We start from the raw sequence: 23,328 nt of genomic DNA, 5'->3' as shown, positions 1-23,328 counted from the left end.
CAGACATCCCTCAGCCCCCAGTACACACAATTTAGGATTATTTTTATCATCTCAAAATGGGATTGGGAATGACAGATTTTTTTTTTCTAGTGAAGGGGCAAAAAAAATAAAATAAAAAGAGTTAGTTTCAGCACCAAGGACAGTCACAAGCTTCATGGTTTGGGGCTGTCATTGAGAAACTCAAAAATCTGTAAAGGTTTTATAATCTTTTAACCAATGTCACCCCAATAAATTTAATTAAAATAAAATAAAAATAAGTTCAGACAGAAGAAAATCTCTAAAGGAAGTGGCCTAATATATCTGCTGTGATTCAGAATGTGACAAATATTTATCATTTTGTCTTTTTATATGGCTTTATTTTATTGTTAAAGTTGGCAGCCTCCTAAAGAATGAAATGGAACATAGATCTAAGCATTAGAGATAAGTTAGTACTATGTGCAATGTGGGTAGTTCTAGTGCTTCTGTATTTGTTGGAGTAGGTAAAGAGTCAGTGCTGTTTGGATAACTTGGAATATAATTTCATTTGTAAAGAAGTCATCTGATTAGCAATTGATGGGTCAAGTAATTGTGAAATTGTACATCTGACAAAAGAAGAATACTTTGTATTTTCAAAATGAGCCTGAACACCTTTGGCTGTAAATGATTAATGTTTAACTGTATATAGAGATGATGATTTAGAAATATTTTTTAGCCAAGGTTATGTAGAGATACTAATATGCTCACAGTAAGGTCGTAAAATTTAATCTAAAAAGAAAGCAGCATAGGTTAACTGAATACTGAATTTCTGTTTGTTAATACATTTAGGACACAGAATAACTGTTCTTTGAAGTGAAAATCACTTTGTATAATTTCTGAAACAGGTGTAGTATAGATAAACAAATACTCTTGCAAAAGCTGCTTGTATTTCCTTTATCCTTAGACTATTTTGGTCCCCATGATAATAGGTGCACATATTTATGGCATCTAAAAGTCATTATTTAGTATCCCAAATGTAAGCCTGCATTCTCAGCCTAGAGAGATTATTTTTAATGTGCCACATAAGAAGTCATATATGTTTTAGTTTATACTTTTGTGAAATGACTTTTTGTAATGTTACTATTGTAAATATTTTTATTTTATTTTCATTTACTTCAATGATGTATCAAAAGCTCATTACTGTAATTATTGGAAATAGACAACTCATGCTTGCTTCTCAGAACCAAGTAATTGTAATACTTAAAATTACCTGTACCATATGTTTTAAAGATATTAGGGAAAATATTTTTTTAAACTTTTTAATGTTCTTTACAGAGTTAATAGTGTAGAGTGTAAAAATTGGTGCTGTGTTTATTGTGGTCTCATCTAGAGTGATAGCTATTTTATTTTGGTAGTATTTTTTAGTTGTTTCAGTTCATATTATGGATCCCCCAAAACGAGTAAATTATGTAGCATTTAATTTTGGGGGCGGTGCTGGCACTAATCAATATCTAAAAATTACTACTTATTTTCAGACTCCTAATTGATTACATATAGATTGATTAAATAAGGTTTCATTTTATAAAATAGTTTGTACTAACAGATACAAATAGCCTAACTTTTCCATTAAAGGGTGTGTAAAAATTTGGAAATAGCTTGTGTAGAGATATTGTTAAATACTTATTTTTTTTTTACTTTGTGACTTTACTTGTCAATTCCAAACAGTAATAAGTTGACTATACAAGATTAACTTAGAGGAGATTATATAGTTATTTTTACAGAACAATTTTAAAATGTTGCATTAAATTTGCCAACCAGGCCTTATTTATCATAATTTTATATTGAAAATTCTTTAACTAGATAGATGCTATTTGCTCCTGCCACTTCCTTTCCCTTCCTCTCAGGTCTCATTATTTTACTTCTATAAATATATAACATAGAAAGATTAGGATATGACAGAAGATTTCTTATGTGCTTAAGTATATAATATGTGGTATATTAAGTGCTATATTGTCATGATTTTATGATCATAGAAATACACTTGTCATGTTTGTTCTTTAACTTTATATTTTACACTACTATTAATCTGATAATGGGGATAAATGAGAGCAACATAAATTCCTTAGAAGTGGAATAAAACATAAAAGGAGAAAATATTTTTGTTAAATATACACTTCTTTTTACCCTTTCCGCTTATAGATGTTTTAAAATTTGTTTTGTGTATTGCATCAACTAAGACAACATAACTGTATATCTATCTTCATGTTTCCTTGGCTCTCTTCTTTTATATATTTTTTTGTCTGTCACTTGCCTTTTTTCTTATTTATATTATTAGCAACAATTCACAATGTTTCTTTATTTCATAGTTTCTCAAAGTACTTAGTAGTCTGTGAAGAATGTGGAAGAGTCCAAATGGCCATATAATTGGATTTTTTAAATTAATCAAGAGGTGCTTCTTATTACACCCATGTATTATTTCATGTGTGCTTTCATCCTACATATGTTTTCTTGCTTGCTAGTTCATGGTCCCTTCATGGATGTTACCTGTAGTTCAAAATGATGATTCTGGATAGACTTCTATTGAGAAACCTAGGTAGATGTGCTGTGGATACAGTAGTTTGTATAATCTCTATTGCAACTAGAAGAAAGACTGTTTCTGTTCCTCCTTTCTGACATGTTGAATTATACTCAAGTTGTACATAAAATGTACTTTAATAGTGGTTTTCAAAAAATGAGGGGAAAAAAGCATTAACCTCTCATATACAAGCATTAATAATATGGGAAACCTCTTATTTCTTGTTTGTTTCTTCACATAGATACATCAGACTCTAATTTACCCATAAGGCAAAACAGCCCCCTACCTCCCACATAGAATTCTACATTACTTGTATTTTTCATTATTTTTATCATGCATATGTACATAGAAACTTTCTTTTAAACTTTCTTTTCTTGCTAAAAAGGAAAAATATCCATATGTTGCTTTACATACATCTGAGCTCCTTGCTCTCATATGTGACTGATGTGTCATAAGTATAATAGTAAGAGAGAAAATGCAAACTTAATCTGTGATATAGCACTTAAATCTACCCTCAAGGTTTCCTAGCTTTAACAAGTATTTTTCCATAATCAAGGCAGTTTATGACTGCTTAGAGATGGTTTATGGAGTTTTTGAAGCTAGACAGATTTCCCTGTCTTTGTCTCTAACAATAGTTTTGTGGAGGAAGAGAAAAAAAGGTTTACTCCATTATAAATAGTTTTAAAAAGATAAATTTCTTTAAATTTGGACTTTTTCTACATAAGTTATAAATCAGTTGGGACTTCTTTATGCTTATTGACATGTGAATTAAACACATTTTAACTTTGGAAACATAAAGTAACACAGAAATGCTTTGTGTCATAGTGCTGTATTAGCTCTTCCTTAGTGACATTTTCTGAAGCAGACATCAAGGAGGAGTATCCCTAAATGTAACATATAAAAGTACAGGAATGTACTATAACCGTGACTCAATCTCACTGGCATGCATATAGCATTGTGGTGATACTGCCTTAGAATCAGAAAGACCTTTAAGAATATTGACTCTTAAAAGATATGCTTACTACCTTAAGCATATTACTTTACCTTTGTTTAGCCTCAAGCTTTCCCATATAAAATGGGTATACTAATATCGATCCTGTAGGATTTTTTAAATAATTAAATAAAGTATTACTTACATATCATTTCTTTGTGTCATCTTGACAAAAAAGGAGAGAACATTATTGTAAATGGAATATTATTCTTGACATGCATTCTTGAGTTGAACTGCTTTTTCTTTTTTCCCCCAGTGTTTAGATCTTTTTTTCCGCTTCAGTTGTGCTTGATTTACTTAGCAACTTATGTCAGTTTAACTTCATGAGTAGTAAATGGAAACTGTAAATTCTGAATCTTAAAAGGAGAGTGAATTTTAACATCACAGTTCCAGTATCTATCATTTGCTTATATCTTCCTATCCCATCAAAAATATCCTTGTCAGCCTTAATCTTGCAAGGTTTTTTCAGCTTCTCCATTCTGCTGTTTGCTGAACTTCATGTGCTTTGTGACTTTGATACCAGCTTTGGGTAGGCATTTGCATCAGAGCTGTTCTCTGTTTTTGATTTAACAAATTTTTTCTTTATTATTTTTTCTAAGGATAGATCTGTACTACCATATGTGACCTCTGGATTCATTTTTTGACCCAGATATAACTATAAAGATAGAGTAAATTTTTATTAGTATGAAACAAAAAAAATAATAAAAACTAAAACAAACTTGGAGAAAAGCTTGAAACCATGAGATTATGTATACCAATTCATATTCTTGGTAGGGGTTCTAATTCATTCCCAGTAAAGAAAAGGAAGTTATTAGAGTGCAAGTCACATCAAAGGATATGTGACCAGACTCCCTCCAGTGGTAGAGTGCCTGATGTGTCATAAGTACAATAGTAACACTGGCAACTTGCTCTGTTGCCTGGGTAAGCCAGTCAGAAATTCACTCCATAGAACACTATTTAGACAACTTCCAAGTCAGTTGGCTTATCACTGCTGATATTTCCCCCTCTTTAGGCCCAATCTTGGTATTTCCTTTAACTTTTAGAAGTATAGTTTTCTGATTACTTTTATATTTTATCTTGGGCTTCAGTAATGTAACAGCAGCTGCATCAATTACTACAGTAAGAATAATTCTATTTTCTGGTTTTCTTTCTCTGTTCTTAGTAGGCCCATAATTTAAGTCTTGCCTTATAACATTTGCTTCTTTCTTGGGTTTTTCATTTTTATTAAATTTCTCTATAATAATCTTTTTATTATTTGTGAATTATGTATTTAAATTCTGTCTTTACTACTCTAAAGCATTTGCCTCATTCTTTAACTGTTTAAAATACTTTTTATTACTAGACAGTAGTCACACTGTCTTATTGAGCAGGCTATATTTTATTCACATACATTCAAAATTAAAATTAGTATTTGGGAAAGGCTTCTAGCAAAATGTATAGAGTTGAAGAATCTTGACAGAAAAAAGACATGGACAGCATCAGCATAGTATTGTCAGTTTATGTAAGGATAATGAATAGCAATGGTATAAAAGAAATAAAAAAACAGTCACTAAGAATTTGTGACTGAATTTTCAAGCAAGAGGAAATTGATCAGGAATAACTTTAGAATTTTAAGTCTGGGAAATCATAAGATTCACTGGCTAGAAATAAAACAGGGAGAAAGAAAATAATATTAATACCCCATGATGATAATTTTTATACCTCAAATTTTATGTCTCATTGAACATCCAAATGTGTTCTAAGCCCTTTTCCAGGGGCACTTCCCTTTCTCACAGAAATCATATTCCTAGAACAATAGTACATACTGCCTTGTCATTATTGTTTCAGTGTAATCCCCACTAAAAAACCTACTTATATTTTAGACTTCTTTCATTTGATTCCTGGTCTTCAAAGAAGGCTACTCATAGTCTAATGATAATTTTTTGAGAATAATTACTAGGTAAAAAGTGAAGTATAGATTTTTGAATCATTTGTGTAAGGGTAGTTTTTGAGTCAGGAGAATTTTCAGAGGGGTTTTGTGGTAAGAGTGTTTATGTTAAGACATTTGGAATCTAACAGTAAGACTTCTTTAGAAACTTATACTAAATACTTAGCAATTTCTCTTGTGTTCTGGGGAAAAGAGTTCTAGAATGAGATGGAGATTGTTCATAGAACTTCATGTTCTACTAGGGAGACCAGAGCTTAGGTGAAAAAGAGATTTCGATTTGACTTTAGTTTGAAACTGTCTCACCCCTTGAAGGAAAGGAGTAATCGCATGCTGGGAAAGGCCAACTTTGAACCACAAACATGAAATAAATCTACATTCCAGGTTTGTTAAAAATGACAGCAAGAGCTCTGCATTTTGAAGTTGCCCAATAGATGTGAGTTAAACAAAAGGCATCCAACTCTGAATTATAGTTTTGTTTGTGATATTACAGCTACTTGGGTCAAGTTTGTGGTTCATTTTAAAAGGGCTCCTCTATGGGGATTATCGCACATATATTATTTGTTGCAGTGGTTGTGGCAATTAGTGTAAGTAAATCTTTTTGTTTTTTATAGTGAACAGGAGTGTTGCTCTCTAATTATAGTATCAAAGGCCTGGCAGTGGTGTTCAGCCTTTTGGTGTCTCTAGGCCACACTGGAAGAAGAATTGTCTTAGGCCACATATTAAATACACAAACACTAATGAAAACTGATGGGAATAAAAATGGTTTTAAGTAAATATATAATTTTGTGTTACACTACATTCATAGTCATCCTAGGCGGTATGTGGCGTGTGGGCTTTGAATTGGACACCCTGGGATAGCTTCCCTAAATATATGACATTAAAGACAAGTCATATGAATTTTTAGTGTACTTACTTTGATTTTCTTTTTTTCCTTTTTTATTGCATTTTTATTACCATTTATCCCCCTTGTATCCTCTAGCACCTCCACCTCTCCCTCCCTCTTCTGCAATTACCACACTATTTTCTGTGTCCCTGAGTCCTTTTTCCTTTTTGCTTAACCCCTCCACCCCCAATCCCTACCCAGAGCTGTCAGCCTGCTCTATATCTATGAGTCTTTTTCTATTTTGTTTGTTTGTTAAGTTTGTTCATTAGATTTCACATATGAGTGAAATCATACAGTGTTTGTCTTTGAGTGGCTTATTTCACTCAGCATAATGTTCTCAAGGTCCATCCATGCTGTTGTAAACGGTAAAATTTTCTTTTTTATGGCCAAATAGTATTCCATTGTGGGAGTGCCCCACAGTTGTTTTATCCACTCAACTGATGGATACTTGTGCTGCTTCTAAATCTTGACTATTGTATTAATAAATAATACTGCAATGAACATAGGGTTGCTTATTTTCTTTCGAGTTAGTGTTTCATGTTTCCTCATATAAATTTCCAGAAGTGGAATCTCTGGGTCATAAGGCAGTTCTATTTTTAATTTTTTGAGGTATCTCCATACCACTTTCCACAGGACTGCGCCAATCTGCATTCCCACCACCAGTGCAAAAGGGTTGCTCTTTCTCTACATCCTTGCCAGCACTTGTTGTTTGTTGATTTATTGATGATAGCCATTCTGACAACACACCTTTATAGTCAAATATTTGACAGAGGAAGCAAGCCTATACCATGGGCTAAAGGTAGTTTATTCAATAAATGGTGTTAAATTGGACAAATATGTACAGATTTTTCTAGCCACTTTCTTGTGCCACACACAAGAGTGAGTTCAAAATGGATTGAAGACTTAAATATAAGACAAACCATAAAAATTCTAGAAGAAAACATAGGCAGTAAAATCTTGGACTTTCGTCGTAGCAATATTTCTTCTGGTATCTCCTCAGGCAAGGGAAAGAAAAGAAAAACAAATAGATGGGACTATATCAAACTAAAAAGATTTTGCACAGCAAAGGAAACTATCAACAAAATAAAAAGACAACCCACTAAATGAGAGAATATATTACCAGTACATTTCATAAGGGACTAATATCCAAAATTTATAAAGAACTTATAAAACTCAACACCAAAAAAACCCCAAAAAACAATCAAACAACCCAACTAAAAATGGGCAAAGGACTTGAATAGACACTTTTCCAAAGAGGACATACAGAGGGCCAACAGACATAGGAAACGATGCTCAAGGTCACTAATCAAGAGAGAAATGCAAATTAAAACCACAATGATTTTCTTGAAAAAAAATGTCTCATGTTCTGTAAGCCTGACTGTAACAGATTTCTCAGTCTTTCAATTTAAAAAGCTGATGATAAATGCAAAAAAATTCAAATTTTGAGCATATGCTTTGTGATACTTTTTTTAATGATTGCATTTTTGTGTTATGTCTGTGGTGCAGAAGAGGGATCAACAACTTATGGCCTTGGGTCATATCTGAAAACCTGCTGCCAATTTTTTCCAGTAATATTTTATTGGAACACAGCTATACCCATTTCTTTATATATTGTCTGTGGCTGTTGTCTTGCTGAAACAGCAGAGTTGATAGCTGTAACAGCAGACCACATAGCCCACAAAACTCAAAATACTTATCATCTGCTTCTTTACAGAAAAAGTTTGCCAACTCCTAATGTCGAGGACTGAGAACACAAATTAATCTCTCTTGATAGGAATAAAAACATTGAAAGAAGAGCTGCTGATGAAAGAAAGTATAATTATTTTGCTTTTATATGTTACCAGGGTTTTAGATTATGCAGGTCAGACACAGAGCTGGAGAAAGCTAAAAGCTTTACCTGGCAATAGGATAGCTAGCTTTGTGTGGAGTCAGTTAAAGATGGGGAGCCATCTATGCCATTTAGTCTGATAGGCAGTAAGAGAAACAAGCCCTAATTTTATCTCAAAATCTAGTCTTCATAGAAATAACTTTAGAAGGAAATATTAGTTATACATTAGTATTATCATGGATAATTATAATTCTAGCAATAGGTATGTTTTAAAATTAAAAAATAATGATGTAAACTTTGAGAAATTTGGATAGTTATATTGATGAATATTACAGAAATTTATGTATATATCATATTCTTCCTTCTAAACCAAGTTCTCATTGAAAAAAAGGTCAAGGTCCTATCTTTCTGTCTTCTATATTCTATTGTAGTACTTCTCAGTCTATCTATGTTTTGATTTTTTTTTCAATATCCAGTCTATCATTGACTGATACTTTATAAAATATAAAATGAATTACTAGAAAAATTAAATTTAAAAGATCCCAAAGATTCAACAGATATAAAAATTATTGTCATATTTCTATGAAAGTTTTTAAATGCTTAGTTAATCATTTTTTTTTAGATTTATCTCATCACAGACTGGTGATGTTGCTTACCACACTTTGAGTAGATTAGCTAGAAGAAAGTACCATTCTATTCTTATTCAATGATTAGTTTTTAGGTACTAAACTTATTCAGTTAATATCTTCACTTTCTTTTTTTTTACTTACTGGTATTTTTACCATTTATTTCTGCATATATTTCAACTTTAGGGTATTGAGAACAGCGGGTTAAATGGCCCAAGAATGAATATATCTTGGATCCTGCATTCAAAGGATTCATTGGCATTTAAGGAAACAATATATTTAAATAACTGTAATAACATGTGGTGATAAATACTATTATAGCATATAGAAGAGAAAGTGGTTAATTCTGTCAAGTCTCACAGAGGAAAGACATTTTTTCTGGGTTTTAAAAGTAAAATAAAATTTGCCAGAAGTAGGAGAAGGGCATTTCTGACATAGAACATATATAAAGTCATAAAATCACATATGTTCTAGGAATATGTAGTATTTAGTATTGCTCAAGGAAAGAAGTGTTCCTTGTGGAAAAATAAGCTGAAAGCTAGTTAGGAACAGATAGGTTATGCCATGATTAGGAGTTTGGATTTATCTCATCTGAAATCTTATTAGTAGATTTCAAACTTTCTAATTTGCAGAGAATGTTTTAAAAAACACATTTTGAAGAACTCTAACAAGTGAAAGTAGGATTTTAAATTTCAGAAGAGTAGAATTTATTTTACTTGTATAATGAATCTTAAAACTGTAAGACCTAATTTCATTACTGACAATTCTTCTGCATTTATAAGCTTGGTAACATTGTAACTGTATTGTCAAATTGAGTTTCTTCAGCTTATGAAATAGCTGGATGACCAAATTAGCTTGCCCCTTATTTTTACCTGAAAGATATCTAACAAAGGGTTTTTAAATTAATAAATAAAGTATTTCTTGTTTATTTTGAAGTATTTTATCTTGCTTCAGGATATACACCTAAGTTTGGTATAAAAAATGTGTTTGGAAATTTTCTATTCATAACATTATAATTAGTTCAAAAAGTCTTCAATTTAAAAATAGGTTGTGATTATCTAAAACTATTTTAAAATATCTTGATATTAGTCCTTATTAGGGAATAATTTCTACTTTGTAAAATCTGGCAACAGCTTTTACAGGAACTACCACTCCTTACATTTTAAAATTTCATCTACTTCCCTTAATAAATTTTCTCAACACTTCTAACAGCTTAGTTGATGGTATATTAAAAACTGATTTAGACATTAAAATTTTCTTCATTGTCACTGTACCATCCTTGCATTTACCTATTTGAAAAACTTCTACAAATGTATGAGGAGCAATTTGCCATATCCCTATTCTCTCTCATTCCAGTTACATTGGAAAGATTTTACGTAATATCAGCATTTGAGTTAATCAAGTATATGTGATGAATAATTTTGTATTCTCAGCATTTTCAGACATGTAACCAATGTTTTATTTAAGTTTTTGGATAACAGTTCATTAACTTGGTATATTTGTTGAAATATCAGGCACACTTTTTTTTTCCAAAATCATGGAATTTGTTAGAGGCCATATATTTATTTTCAAAACCTGCTTGAATGATACCTAATGAAAAGTTATTACTTTCTATCACTACAATATACATTTTACTGACAGATGACTATAATTGATATTTAGCATTATATTTTAGATTTTGTGAGAGCTTCTAGCATATTTATTTCATTTTGAACATAGTTACAAGTGTGTTCAATATTACCTGAAAAATCAACTGGTACTAATTAATGGAAAGACTTTGAGACATCTCGAGTCAAATCAGTGTCAGTATATGCATATTAACATTTCTCATTTTAACTAGGGATCCCTTTCTAGTTTTATAGGTAATTATTTCATTGCCTATACTGGTAAAAGTATAACTCTATCCCAAACTTACAATAACTTCCTCACAAATATAATTGGAGGACACAAAACTCATAGTAAGCCCTTCTGTTTAATTTGGGCTGCAGGGTCAAACAGATACACCTGAGTCTTGCCTAAAACTATTTCAACTCTGCATGCAGGTATAGGCATACAACTCAAAGATAATTGCAGCTTTGGTTCCAGACCACTATAGTAGTTAAGTATTGCAATAAAGTGGGTGGTAACCATTTGCTGGGGAAGTATCTTGCCTTCAATTTGTAAAAAATATGTTAATACCTGTAAAGCACAATAAAACCAAGCACAATAAAACAAGATATCCCTATAATAATGTTTTTATAAAATTTTACTTGAGCATGTACTTTCTGACTTGAGTTAAGAAGCAAACAGGAACAGAGTCATACCTTTTATATGTTATGACATTTTTTTGCTCTGAGTGCAGGCAGTTTTGTTAGGATGTTACTGAAAATCACATAATGCAGCACAATATAACGTATTTTTCGGGCTATAAGACGCACCCCCCAAATTTGGGAGTTAAGGGGGGTGCGTCTTATAATCTAAATGTAGCTTACCTGACTCACTGTGATGGGGGGGGGCGGCGGTGGAGTGGGGTCACCGCTGCAGGAAGCCAGCGGTAGCAGGAGTGGGGCGATGCTGTGGGCCCTGGGCTGGGAGAAGGGGGTGTTCGGGTGGTCCAAAGGAAGGGAGGCAGGAGTGGAGTCTGTGCTGCAGCATATTATAGTGCTAGGCAGGAGGGTATAGGCGGTGCAGGCACATTAGGAGAAGACAGCCTGTGGCACCCATATGTGCCTCCATCACGTAACTGGTGTGTTTCCTCCCCACCCCACCCCATCCTACCGCATTAACATTAACAGACAAATTCCACTGCAAGGTCACCTGTCAATGTAGCCCTGCAGCTGTTGCAAAACTACAAGTCCCATCATGCTTGGACAGGTTGGAATGATGGAAGCTATAATTTGGGAATAGCTGCAGAGCCACACAGGTTGTGAAAAACTGCTGTCCCCATACAAGAAAGAATGTTGCACAACCTGTGGCCCTCCAGCAGCAGATTCCCCCATAACAGTGTCAGCAGCCATAACAGTACGTCATCCACTGATGTTCTCTGGTACAGTGCCCCCATAACTATGAAGGACACAGTGCTGATAGTTCTGTCATTGCTTTATTTTGTTGTAGAAAGATGATAGTGCACCATAGTCTCCTGCTAAATCAACTGTAATTGTGGAAAGATGTCAAAGCAGAAAAGGATTTCATATAAAATCCCTTTAAACTGGAGGTAATGAAGCACGCCAAAGAACATTAGAACAGAGCAGGGGAGAGACACTTTGGGCCACCTCCACCTGAAAAAAAATGATATGGGAATGGAGGAAACAGGAGGATCAACTGCAACAAATGGACAAAACGAAACAATGTTTTTGTGGGCGTGCTGCAAAATGGCTACAGTTAGAAGTGGATATGAAAGAGTGGATCACACGTCACAGGAACAATAGATTTTCAGTATCTACAAAAATGATCGTATATGAAGCTAAACATCTTTCTGCAGAGAAAGGCATTGAAGACTTCACTGGATCACTATCATGGTGCCACAGACTTATGAAGAGATGTAGCATTGCCATGCGCACCAAAACTAGGATTGCACAAAAAATGCCTATAGAATATGAATCCAAGATTGTGTCTTTTCACAAATTTGTACTGGATGCAAGAAAGAAAAATGAATTTGAAATAAGCCAGATTGAGAACATGGATGAAGTCCCATTAACCTTTGATGTTCCATCAAACAAGACTGTTGATGTGAAAGGTGCCAAAACCATGACCATGAAAACCTCAGGGCATGATAAAACCCCCTACATGGTTGTGTTGTCCTGCTGTGCAGATGGCACCAAACTGCCACCAGTCCTGATTTTCAAGAGAAAAAGCATGCCAAAAGAGGCAATTCCAAGAGGAGTTATTGTTCATCTTCATTACAAAGGATGGATGAACGAAAATGGCATGAAGATACGGATAGAAAAAGTGTGGTCCAAATGTCCTGGAGGGCTTCTGAAAAAACCTGCTCTATTAGTGCTTGACCAGTTTAGGGCACATATCACTGAAGCCACAAAAAAGAGATACAAAGAAGAGAAAACCCATCTAGCTGTAATTCCTGGGCAGCTACCAGCCACTTGCAACCTTTGGGCATTTCCATCAACAAGCCATTTCAAGTTATATGAGAGAAGAGTGGAACAAATGGATGGCTGCTGGAAATCATGATCTGACACCAACTGGACGAATAAAGAGGCCCACTATTAACCCAAGTTTGCAAGTGGGTGAAAACCTCATGGCAGTCAGTTAAGGATGAAACCGTTATGAAGTCCTTCAAAAATGTGGCATCGGCAATGCCTTAGACAGCTCTGAAGATGACATCCTCTGTGAACAGAGTAGAGACAGTGTCACTAGTGATTCTGAGGAACTGAGCTTCATAAATGTGGACAGCAGTGACAAGGATGCTTGGGGTTCCCTGATGATTACAGGAGTTTCCATACTTAAAGCTTCAAGTCAGTAATAATGGTTGTTAATGCTGCTGTTGAGTTCTGTTTACATTTATATTGGTGAAATATTATGTTATTTATGTTATTAAATATTTTACCACATTTTTTGCTTCCAGTTTTTTTCCTATTTTCCTCCTCTAAAACCTAGGTGCATCTTATGGTACGAAAATGCAGTAATATATGCTATTTGTATTACAATTTCAAAATAGTTTAAAAATAATTATAAAGGAAGTTAAATTATAATGTCTTCTGAACCCTTTAATTAACTCTATATTTAAAGAAAATTAGTACCAATTTAAACTATTGCTCAGAACCAATTTAAACCATTGATTCTCAAAACTTGTTACCTGCAGGACTCGTTAAACATAGACACCTGGGTTCCACTCACAGAGTTTCTGATTGATTGGATCTGAGGGGCAGCCAAAGAATTTGAATTTTCTAGCAAATTTCCAGGTGATGCCAGTATTGGTAATTTGGAGACCACACATAGAGAACCACTACTCTACCTAGCATGACCAAAGAAGTTCTTAGGTAACGAAGAGATATTACATATTTAGTTTTAATAAATAGTATTCTGGTATCCATCTGAGGAATGAACTGAGATAGTGAGCTCAGGAGTTTAACCACTTATAAGGCAATTATAGATAGTAGGATTATTAAGACAAGGTAGATAAAAATTGAGAATGGAATTGAACATTTCTGAAGTAAAACTTGGTTGACATTGTGATCAAACTGGAGTGTGAGATACCAAAAAGTAATTGTTGGTGAGGGCTTTATTTGCCAGATTGGATATGTTTTAACATCAGTAAATAAAATAGTAATTGTTGGTTGGAGGGAATGTGAAGGAGTGTCATTAATAACAAGCTATTTTACCCCAGTTTTGGGGGGGACAAGCTAGGTTTCACATGCCTGTGGAATATCTACATGAAATTGTACAGAGGGCTGTTAAAAATATCAATCTGAGTCTCATAGGGAGAGAGTTTGAGGATAAAGATGAAAATTTGGTAGTCCTTTTGAAGCTATTTTTCTGTAGCTTTTATTTCTCCTTTATCAAGTTGTCCCTTCCTTTATCTTTTAGTCAGTCTTTCAGATGGATGTCGAATTATTGCACATGCTCATAGAGTAAGTTCAGATGCTTTTTTGTGGTGCCTAAAAGCACTTAAAAATTACTTTTGATATAACAAATTTGGCTTGGGTGTGGTTATTTAGAACAGTTAACATAGAAGAAATACAGTTGACTGATCTAATAAACCCTGTACTTAATAAATTTGTCCCTGTTATTTTGACTGGAAAGAGAATTAAGTATATGATTTTCTGTGTTTATGGAAATACACTGGATTAATTTTTCTCTCTTTGGCAACATAGTCTGCAGTACATAAAATAAATGAACTGTTGGAACTCAAATTAGCAGAAAATAATGACACTGGAGCTTAAAGAAAAACTAAAATTTTCACCAAAGCTATTTCTAAAGCTTTCATACTGTTCTAAAGCTTTCATACTGCACATATGTTTCCAAGGTTTTCTTTTGACTTGAACCTACTAACTTTAATATTTACTATGGTATCTATTTATTGCTAATCTAAATATGACATAGTTTATTTCACACTTAATTGTGGGGTTTTTTTTTTGAAGATTCTTTGTGTTAAAACTTAGGTAAACCTTCCATTTTAATAAATACAGTTTTGTATAATTTTCAAGCTGTGCTAAGTCTGGGTGTTTGAACCTATTTTGATATAATTTCTTCTGTTGCAATTCAGTATATTCAGTATTAATTTTCCTGGATTTTTTTGTTGTTATTTTTAGTGATCTTTTTAAAGGAAAAGCCTGATGATTAAAAAGTGGTTCTGGAATTTGTGTTTATACTACCTGTTTTGCTAAAAGTTTTACTTATTCAAATTATAATAATAAAATTTACAATAATAAAATTTGAGTTTGAAATAGTAATAAGTCTTTAAAATACAATCTAGCCACCACTATTAGCATTTTATTCTGCATCATCTGTTGTAGAACTATATCTTCACCTATACATATATATTTCTTAGAGCCTCACAAGTGTTTCTAAAATCTTCATGTGGATCACCATTTATTGAACATTTTCTTAGCTGATTTCATAATAATTTGAAGAATTTTCCCCCTTTTTTCCTTGTAGTGTTAATACTTTTAACAATGTAAACTTTCTGACATAGAAAGACCACATAGTTTCATTATCTGTTTCTCTAGATACATGCATGATGCTGTTTATTGCCCACAAATAAAATGTGTATGTGTATATTTACTGATTTTCATTGCATTTTAAATGCAAATATGCGAGACTTCCGGCAAGATGGAGGAATAGGTGGACGCACTGTACCTCCTCGCACAGCCAAGAACAGAACAATAATTTACAACAATGATTTGCAGTCATAATATCAGAACTGTCAGAGGATTAATGGAAGTCGGACAGCCAAGAAGTTGAAGTAGACCCGTACAACCAGACTGGTAGGGGACGACGAGCCGAGCGGGCGCGGGGCTGGCGCGGGTCGCAGGCGCGCGTAGGTCGGGGGAAATTTGGCACAAAATCGGCGCAACAGCCATCGGGGCGCAAGAGCACAGCGGTGCAGCAGTGATCCCTGAGTACGCAAGCAGCGGCTGGGGGAATCAGTGGGGCAGCGATTGTGGACCAGGGCAGAGCTCACGGCCCAGAAGCCCAGGGAAGTGTCTGACTCCAGGAAAACGGAATGGTCGCCATTGATCCCTCCTGTCCCCGCTCCCACCCCTGCCCCCACATATAACGTCACAAGCTAGCGACTGGGGCGCCCAGCCCCGGTGAACACCTAAGGCTCCGCCCCCCACCGTAACAAGAGCGACCAGACCGTAGAAAAAATAAATAAATAAATAAATAAAATAATAGGAGAGACAGGGAAAGACATGACATGTTTCCAGCAGAATAGATCAGCCCCCCAGGACTCATCCTTTTGAGTGACCAAGAAATAGCCAATCTATCAGATGCACAGTTCAAAACACTGGTGATCAGGAAGCTCACGGATCTGGTTGATTTTGGATGCAAATTACATGAAAAAATGCAGATTACCATAAAAAGAGATGCAGGAAGATATATGGAGGAGAGCCAATAGTGAAAGGAAGGAATCTGAGTCTCAAAACAACACAGTGGACCAGAAGGAAGATAGAATCAACCAAGCAGGAAAGCATGATGAAATAAGAATTCAAAAAATCGAAGAAAAGCTTAAGACCATCGAGGACACCTTTAAACGTTCCAACATCCGAATTATAGGGGTACCAGAAGGGGAGGACCAACAAGTGGAAAAGTTATTTGAACAAATAATAAAGGAAAACCTCCCCAAACTGGCAAAGGGAACAGTCTTCCAAGAAATCCAAGAAGCTCAGAGAGCCCCAAAGAAGTTGGACCCAAGAAGAAACACACCAAGGCACATCATAATTACATTAGCCAAGGTAAAAATGAAGGAGAGAATCCTAGAAGCAGCAAGAGATAAGGGGACAGTCACCTACAAAGGAGTTCCCATCAGACTGTCAACTGATTTCTCCAAAGAGACCTTACAGGCAAGAAGGGGCTGGAAAGAAATATTCCAAGTCATGAAAGACAAGGACCTACATCCCATATTGCTCTATCCAGCAAAGCTCTCATTTAGAATGGAAGAGAAGACAAAGTGCTTTTCAGATAAGGTCAAATTAAAGGAGTTCATCATCACCAAGCCCTTACTTTATGAAATGCTAAAGGGACTTATCTAAGAAAAGAAGATAAAGAAAAGACATGTATAGTAAAAGGACAGCAAACTCACAATTATTAACAACCACACCTAAAGCAAAACCAAAAGAAACTAAGTAAACAACTAGAATAGGAACAGAACCACAGAAATGGAGGGCACATGGGGGGCTAGCAGTAGGGGTGGGAGGAGGAGAGAGGGGGAAAAGGTATAGAGAATAAGTAGCATAGAAGGTAGGTTGAAAATAGATAGGGGGAGGGCAAGAATAGTACAGGAAATGTAGAAGCTAAAGAACTCATAAGTATGACACATGGACATGGACTAAAGGGGGGGAACGTGGGTGGGAGAGGGGGTACAGGGTGGAGGGGAGTGAAGGGGGAAATGGGACAACTGTAATAGCATAATCAATAAAATATATTTTTAAAAAATTAAAAAATAAATGCAAATATGCTGCCCTTTAAGAAAATCTGATGTAAAATCTAAGTTTACAAAATCCATTAATGAAGGAATAATTATTTTTCATATAATAGTGTTCTTTGTTATTTATTTAATGTTCTTAATTGTTTCCTCAAGAATCTGACAGAAAGGCAAAATGGCAATGAAATGTAATACCATCTAAATTGTCTTAAATAATGGTTTCTTAAATTATTTCTGAAATTCTTATGAGGGGAAGTATATACTAGACATTGGAAGTTCAAAGATTTAACAATTTTAGCATTGTGTATTTATAGGCCATGTCAAAAAATAGCTAAATTCTAATTGTGCTGAGAATTACAGGTAAAAATTGATGCATTTGTGTCATTTTCCTATGAGTTTGCAAAAGTTTTTGCCCAGCATTTCTAACAAAGTTTTTTAAAACTTTTTTCTTTGAACACCCAGAACTCTTGTGGAATGTCAAAAGCATTGTTTTGAAGTAAAAAAAATGAATCCTAAGAACGCTAAGTGTGATAATGTAAGAAAACAGAAAGGAGAAAAGGGATTTTACCCAGAATAGTTTTGTTAAATTAAATAGTAGTATTGCAAATTTTTGTATTGACTAATGTTATATACAAACAATATAAGGTATAATTCATTTTAGTAGCAGAAGTTGCTTTGCTTTCAGAATGACTTTTTATTGTCTTGTATTATTACTAAGAGTCTGTTTCAGATATTTAAAATTTGAGATATCTGTGAGACATACAGTTGGAGGTATTAAATATGCTTTAGAGATCTTGAGGTATGAATTTGGAAAATTGTCAACAGCAAGATGATTGATCACTTTCAGGGAGAAGTAAGAAAAGATGGCTTTCTCTAAGTTGTGCTGCCCAATACAGTAGCCATTATAGGGTCAAATGGCTATGCAAGTTTAAATTAATTAAAATTACAATTTAATATGTAGTTCTTCAATCAAATTAGCATGATTTCATATGCTTAATAGTCACATGGGCTTAGTGACCTATGCTAAACAGCACATATAACATTTCCATCATTTCCATCATTGCAGGAAGTTCTATTGGACAGCACTGGTGTAGAGTCCTGAGAAATACTGACTTTTGATTGTGCAGAGGTATGGAGAATAGGATGGAGTAGTTAGTGGGATAAGAATAAAACTAAGAGCATATGTTAAGAAGTAGCAAATGGTCAACTATGTTAAATGGTGAAAGATAAAGTCACGGGAGAGCTGTAAAGTATCCACTGGATTTGTTACCATGGCATTTGTTGGTGACATGACAAGAGGATTTTTATTGGAGTGGTAGAGGCAGAAACTAGATTTGACTGGATTTAAGAGTGCATAGGAGATGGCCCTGGCCAAGTGTTTCAGTTGATTGGAGCATTGCTTCAAACACCAAAAAAGCTGCAGGTTCAATTCCTGGTCAAGGCACATACCTAGATTGTGTATTTGATCCCTGGTCAGGGTGGTATGAGAGACAATAGATCAATGTTTTTCTCTCACATCAATGTTTTTCTCTCTCTCCCTTCCTCTTTCTAGAATCAATAAACATATCCTTGGGTGAGGATTTTTTTTTTAAGTAGAGTGCATAAGCCCTGGCTGGCGTAGCTCAGTGGATTGAGCACGGGCTGCGAGCCAAAGTGTCGCAGTGTGGATTCCCAGTCAGGGTACATGCCTGGGTTGCAGGCCATGACCCCCAGCAACCGCACATTGATGTTTCTCTCTCTCTCTCTCTCTCTCTCTCTATCTCCCTCCCTTTCCTCTCTAAAAATAAATAAATAAAATCTTTAAAAAAAACTAGAGTGCATAGAAGGTGGAGAAATGGAGAGACAGCATGTTTTGGCAGATGTTCAGAGAAGTTGGGTTATGAAGGGAAGCAAAGATATGGATAACTATCTGAAAGGGTATATAAGAGTAAGCAAGAAATTTGTGTGTGTGTCTCTGTGTCTACTAGATTGTAACATAAGCTACTTGAAAGAGTGAACTCTAGTATCTCAACTCATCTTTGAATCTTCTTGCACTTACACCTTCAACAGTGGTTGTTGAACATAGTAAATCAATTAGTGTTCTAATTATCTGAAAAGAGTTTATTTTATTTTGCTATTAATATTTTATTTTGCTATTCTTGGAGGGAAATCCTAAGCCTCAAATTTTTCTAAAATACATTTTATTGATTATGCTTTCAGTTGTCCCATTTTTTTCTCCTCTTTATTCCCCTCTGCCTGCACCTGCCTTCCCACGAGTGTCCCCCCTCTCTTAATTAATGTCCATGAGTCACACATATAAGTTATTTGGCTTCTCCATTTCCTATACTATTCTTAACCTCCCCCTGTCTATTTTGTACCTACCAATTATGCTTCTTATCCCTGTACCTTTCCCCCATTTTTGCCCACCCACTCTGATAACCTTCCATGTGATCTCCATTTCTGTGATTCTCTTCCTGTTCTAGTTGTTTGCTTAGTTCATTTTTGGTTTTTGTAGGTTTAGTTGATGATAGTTGTGAGTTTGTTGTCATTTTACAGTTCATATTTTTATCATTTCTTTTTCCTAAATAAGTCCCTTTAACATTTCATATAATAAGGTCTTGGTAATGATGAACTCTTTTAATTTGACTTTATCTGAGAAGCACTTTATCTGTCCTTCCATTCAACATGATAGCTTTGCTGGATAGAGTAGTCTTAGATGGAGGTCCTTGCCTTTCATAACTTTGAATAGTTCTTTTTAGCCCCTTCTTGCCTGCAAGGTTTCTTTTAGGGAATCAGCTGATAGTCTTATGGGAACTCCTTTGTAGGTAACTGCCTCCTTTTCTCTTGCTGCTTTTAAGATTCTCTCCTTCTCTTTAATCTTGGATAATGTAATTATGATGTGCCTTGGTGTGTGCTTCCTTGGGTCCAACTCCTTTGGGACTCTCTGAGCTTCCTAGACTTTCTGGAATTCTGTTTCCTTTGCCAGATTGGGGAAGTTCTTCATTATTTTTCCAAATAAGTTTTCCATTTCTTGCTCCTCTTCTTCTCCTTCTGATACCCGTATGATTTAAATGTTGGAATGTTTAAAGTGGTTTTGGAGGTTCCTAAGCCTCTCCTCATTTTTTTTGAATTCTTGTTTCTTCATTCTGTTCTGGTTGAATGTCTATTTCTTCCTTTTGCTCCAAATCATTGATTTGAGTCCCAGTTTCCTTCTTTTCACTGTTTGTTTCCTGTATATTTTCCTTTATTTCACTTTTCATAGGCTTCACTTTTCCCTCTATTTTACAACCATACTCAACCTTTTCTGTGAGCATCCTGATTATCAGTGTTTGGTACTCTGCATCTGATAGTTTGGCTATCTCTTCATCACTTATTTCTATTTTTGGAGCTTTGATCTGTTCTTTCATTTGGGTCATATTTTTTTTTGTCTCAGCATGGCAGGCCTATTACATGGTATTTGCCAGTGTGGGGCAATCCTCATGGCCATGTTGTGGCGCTGTATGTGGGGGAAGTGTCCAACAGGGAACAATTCTGCTTGCTGGGCTCTCAGTCAGTTTTCATTCACCTCCCCCACTACTAACAAGTAAATTTGGCCCTTCTGGTGCTGATTCCTGATGGGTGGGTTTGTGTATGTCCTAGGACCCTGTGGGTCTCTCAAAGGAGCTCTCCTATGAGGCATGGTGTTTCTTCTGCCTCCCAGCCTAATCCTCAATTTTTTTCTAGTAACTTATGGAGAATTTCTTTTGCCTTTTCATAACCTTGAGATAAAAGGTTATGTATACTAGCCTACCTTTTACAAAAATACATTATATCCAATATTTATTTTGCAATCAGGATACTTTTTAACACACTTTTTAGTCTTAAGTATAAAAGGAATTTGAAGTGATAGGAGAAATGGTTTATTTTTATTTAGGAAAATTTCAGTGCGCTGATCAATTTTATAACAATGCTCTGAATTCAAATAGAGCCTCAGTTTAAAAAAAAAATCACTTGCATGATACAATAGCTTCTCTGGTTTTCGCAAGTATACTTGCAGGTGAAAACTGGAATAAAATAACTAGTCAATAACAAATGTTATGTATGTTTTGAAATTCCAGTTTTTGAATTTTTAGTACAAAGAAAAATGTACGTCTTTCTTCCTCATTTTTCTCCATAAAATATAGTTGTGGTATTTATATTTCAAACTGCTCTTGAAATGTTTTCTGTATATACTGATATCTGTGGTATTGTTATCAGTACATTTTGCATTTAAAAAAAATTTTGCAGCCCTGCCCAGTGTGGCTCAGTTGGTTGAGTGTTGTCCTACAAAAGGAAAGGTCATTGGTTCAATTCCCAGTCAGAGCATTTGCCCAGGTTGCAGATTCAGTTCCTGGTCATGGTGTGTATGAAATGTAATCAATCAGTGTTTCTCACATCAATGTTTCTCTCTCTTTCTTTCTCCCTCCCTTCCCCTTTCTCTAAAAATACATAAAATTATTAAAAATGAAAAAATGCATAAAGTTATTGTATATAACAATGAAGGGGCAGATGTGGATAAAATATCTATCTAAAATATGGTACATAGGTTCTTTTGAATTGGTGTTTTAGGATCTTTAGGGTATAATCCCAGCAGTGGAATTGCCGGGTCAAAAGGCAGTTCCATTTTTAGTTTTTTGAGGAAATTTCATACTGTTTCCACAGCTGGCAGCACCTAGCACACCTACCAACAATGTACTAGGGTTGCCTTTCTCTACAACCTTGCCAGCACTTGTCGTTAATTGATTTGTTTATGATGGCCATTCTGATCAGTGGAAAGTGGTATGTAATTGTGGTTTTATTTGCATGTCTCTGATGGCTAGTGATGTTGAGCATCCCTTTATATGTCTCTGGGCTCTCTGTATGTCCTCCTTGGAGAAGGGTCTGTTCAAGTCCTTTGCCCATCTTTTAATTGGATTGTTTATCTTCTTGGAGTGGAGTCATGTGAATTCTTTATATGTTTTGGAGATCAAACCCTTGTCCAAGGTATCATTGGCAATATATTTTCCCATATGGTTGGTTCCCTTTTCATTTTGCTGATTTTTTTTAGCTTTGAAGAATCTTTTTATTTTGATGAAGGCCCATTTGTTAATTCTTTCCTTTATATCCCTTGCTCTAGGGGTTACATTTAAGTTTTTTATCGATCTTGGGTTTACTTTTGTGTATGGTGTAACTTGGTGGTTGAGTTTCAGTTTTTTGCATGTAGCTGTCCAGATCTAACACCATTTGTTGAGGAAGCTGTTTTTATTCCATTTTATGCTTCTGTCCCCTTTGTTGATATTAATTAACCATAGAGACATGGCACCCCAATGTTCACAGCAGCACAATTTACAATAGTCAAGTGCTAGAAGCAACCTAAGTTCCCATCAGTAAATGAGTGAATGAAATAACTATGGTACATTAATACAATGGAATACTACACAGCAGAAAGAAAGAAGGAACTCCTACCCTTCACAGAAGCATGGATGGAACTAGAGAGCATTGTGCTAAGTGAAATAAGCTAAGTAGGGAAAGACAGATACCATATGATCTCCCCTATAAGTGGAACCTAATCAACAAAACAAACAGGCAAGCAAAATATAACCAGAGACACTGAGATTAAGAACAAAGTGACAGTAACCAGAGGGGAGGAAAGAGGGGTACAAAGGGGGAAAGAAGGGGAAGGGTCATCAGGGAACATGTATAAAGGACACATGGACAAAGCCAAAGAGGGGGTAGGATTGAGGGTGGGAGGTGGGGGTGGGTGCAATGGGGGAGAGTGGTAGGGGGAAAATGGAGACAACTTTATTTGAAAAACAAAAATAAAATAAGGTGCATAATTTATATCTTAAAGTCATTCAATTTTCAAAATAAAATTTGTATAACTTTAATGTATTTATGATTTATAACAAAAATGTAAGTAAAACTAAATATATGTTACTACCTACTAGATACATATAATATCATTTTATTATTCTTACCTTCATTT

At 34.8% G+C, this 23,328-nt stretch overlaps 1 protein-coding gene across 1 annotated transcript in view; it reads left to right on the top strand.

Annotated features, from left to right (window-relative positions):
• PHYHIPL (phytanoyl-CoA 2-hydroxylase interacting protein like) overlaps positions 1 to 23,328 on the top strand; it is a 55,060-nt gene that overhangs the window by 928 nt on the left and 30,804 nt on the right. The window lies entirely within an intron of this gene.

This window comes from Phyllostomus discolor, chromosome 5 (assembly GCF_004126475.2).
Source record: "Phyllostomus discolor isolate MPI-MPIP mPhyDis1 chromosome 5, mPhyDis1.pri.v3, whole genome shotgun sequence".
NCBI lineage: Eukaryota > Metazoa > Chordata > Mammalia > Chiroptera > Phyllostomidae > Phyllostomus > Phyllostomus discolor.
Note: the sequence above shows the minus strand (reverse complement) of the source record. Positions and strands in the feature narration are given on the sequence as shown.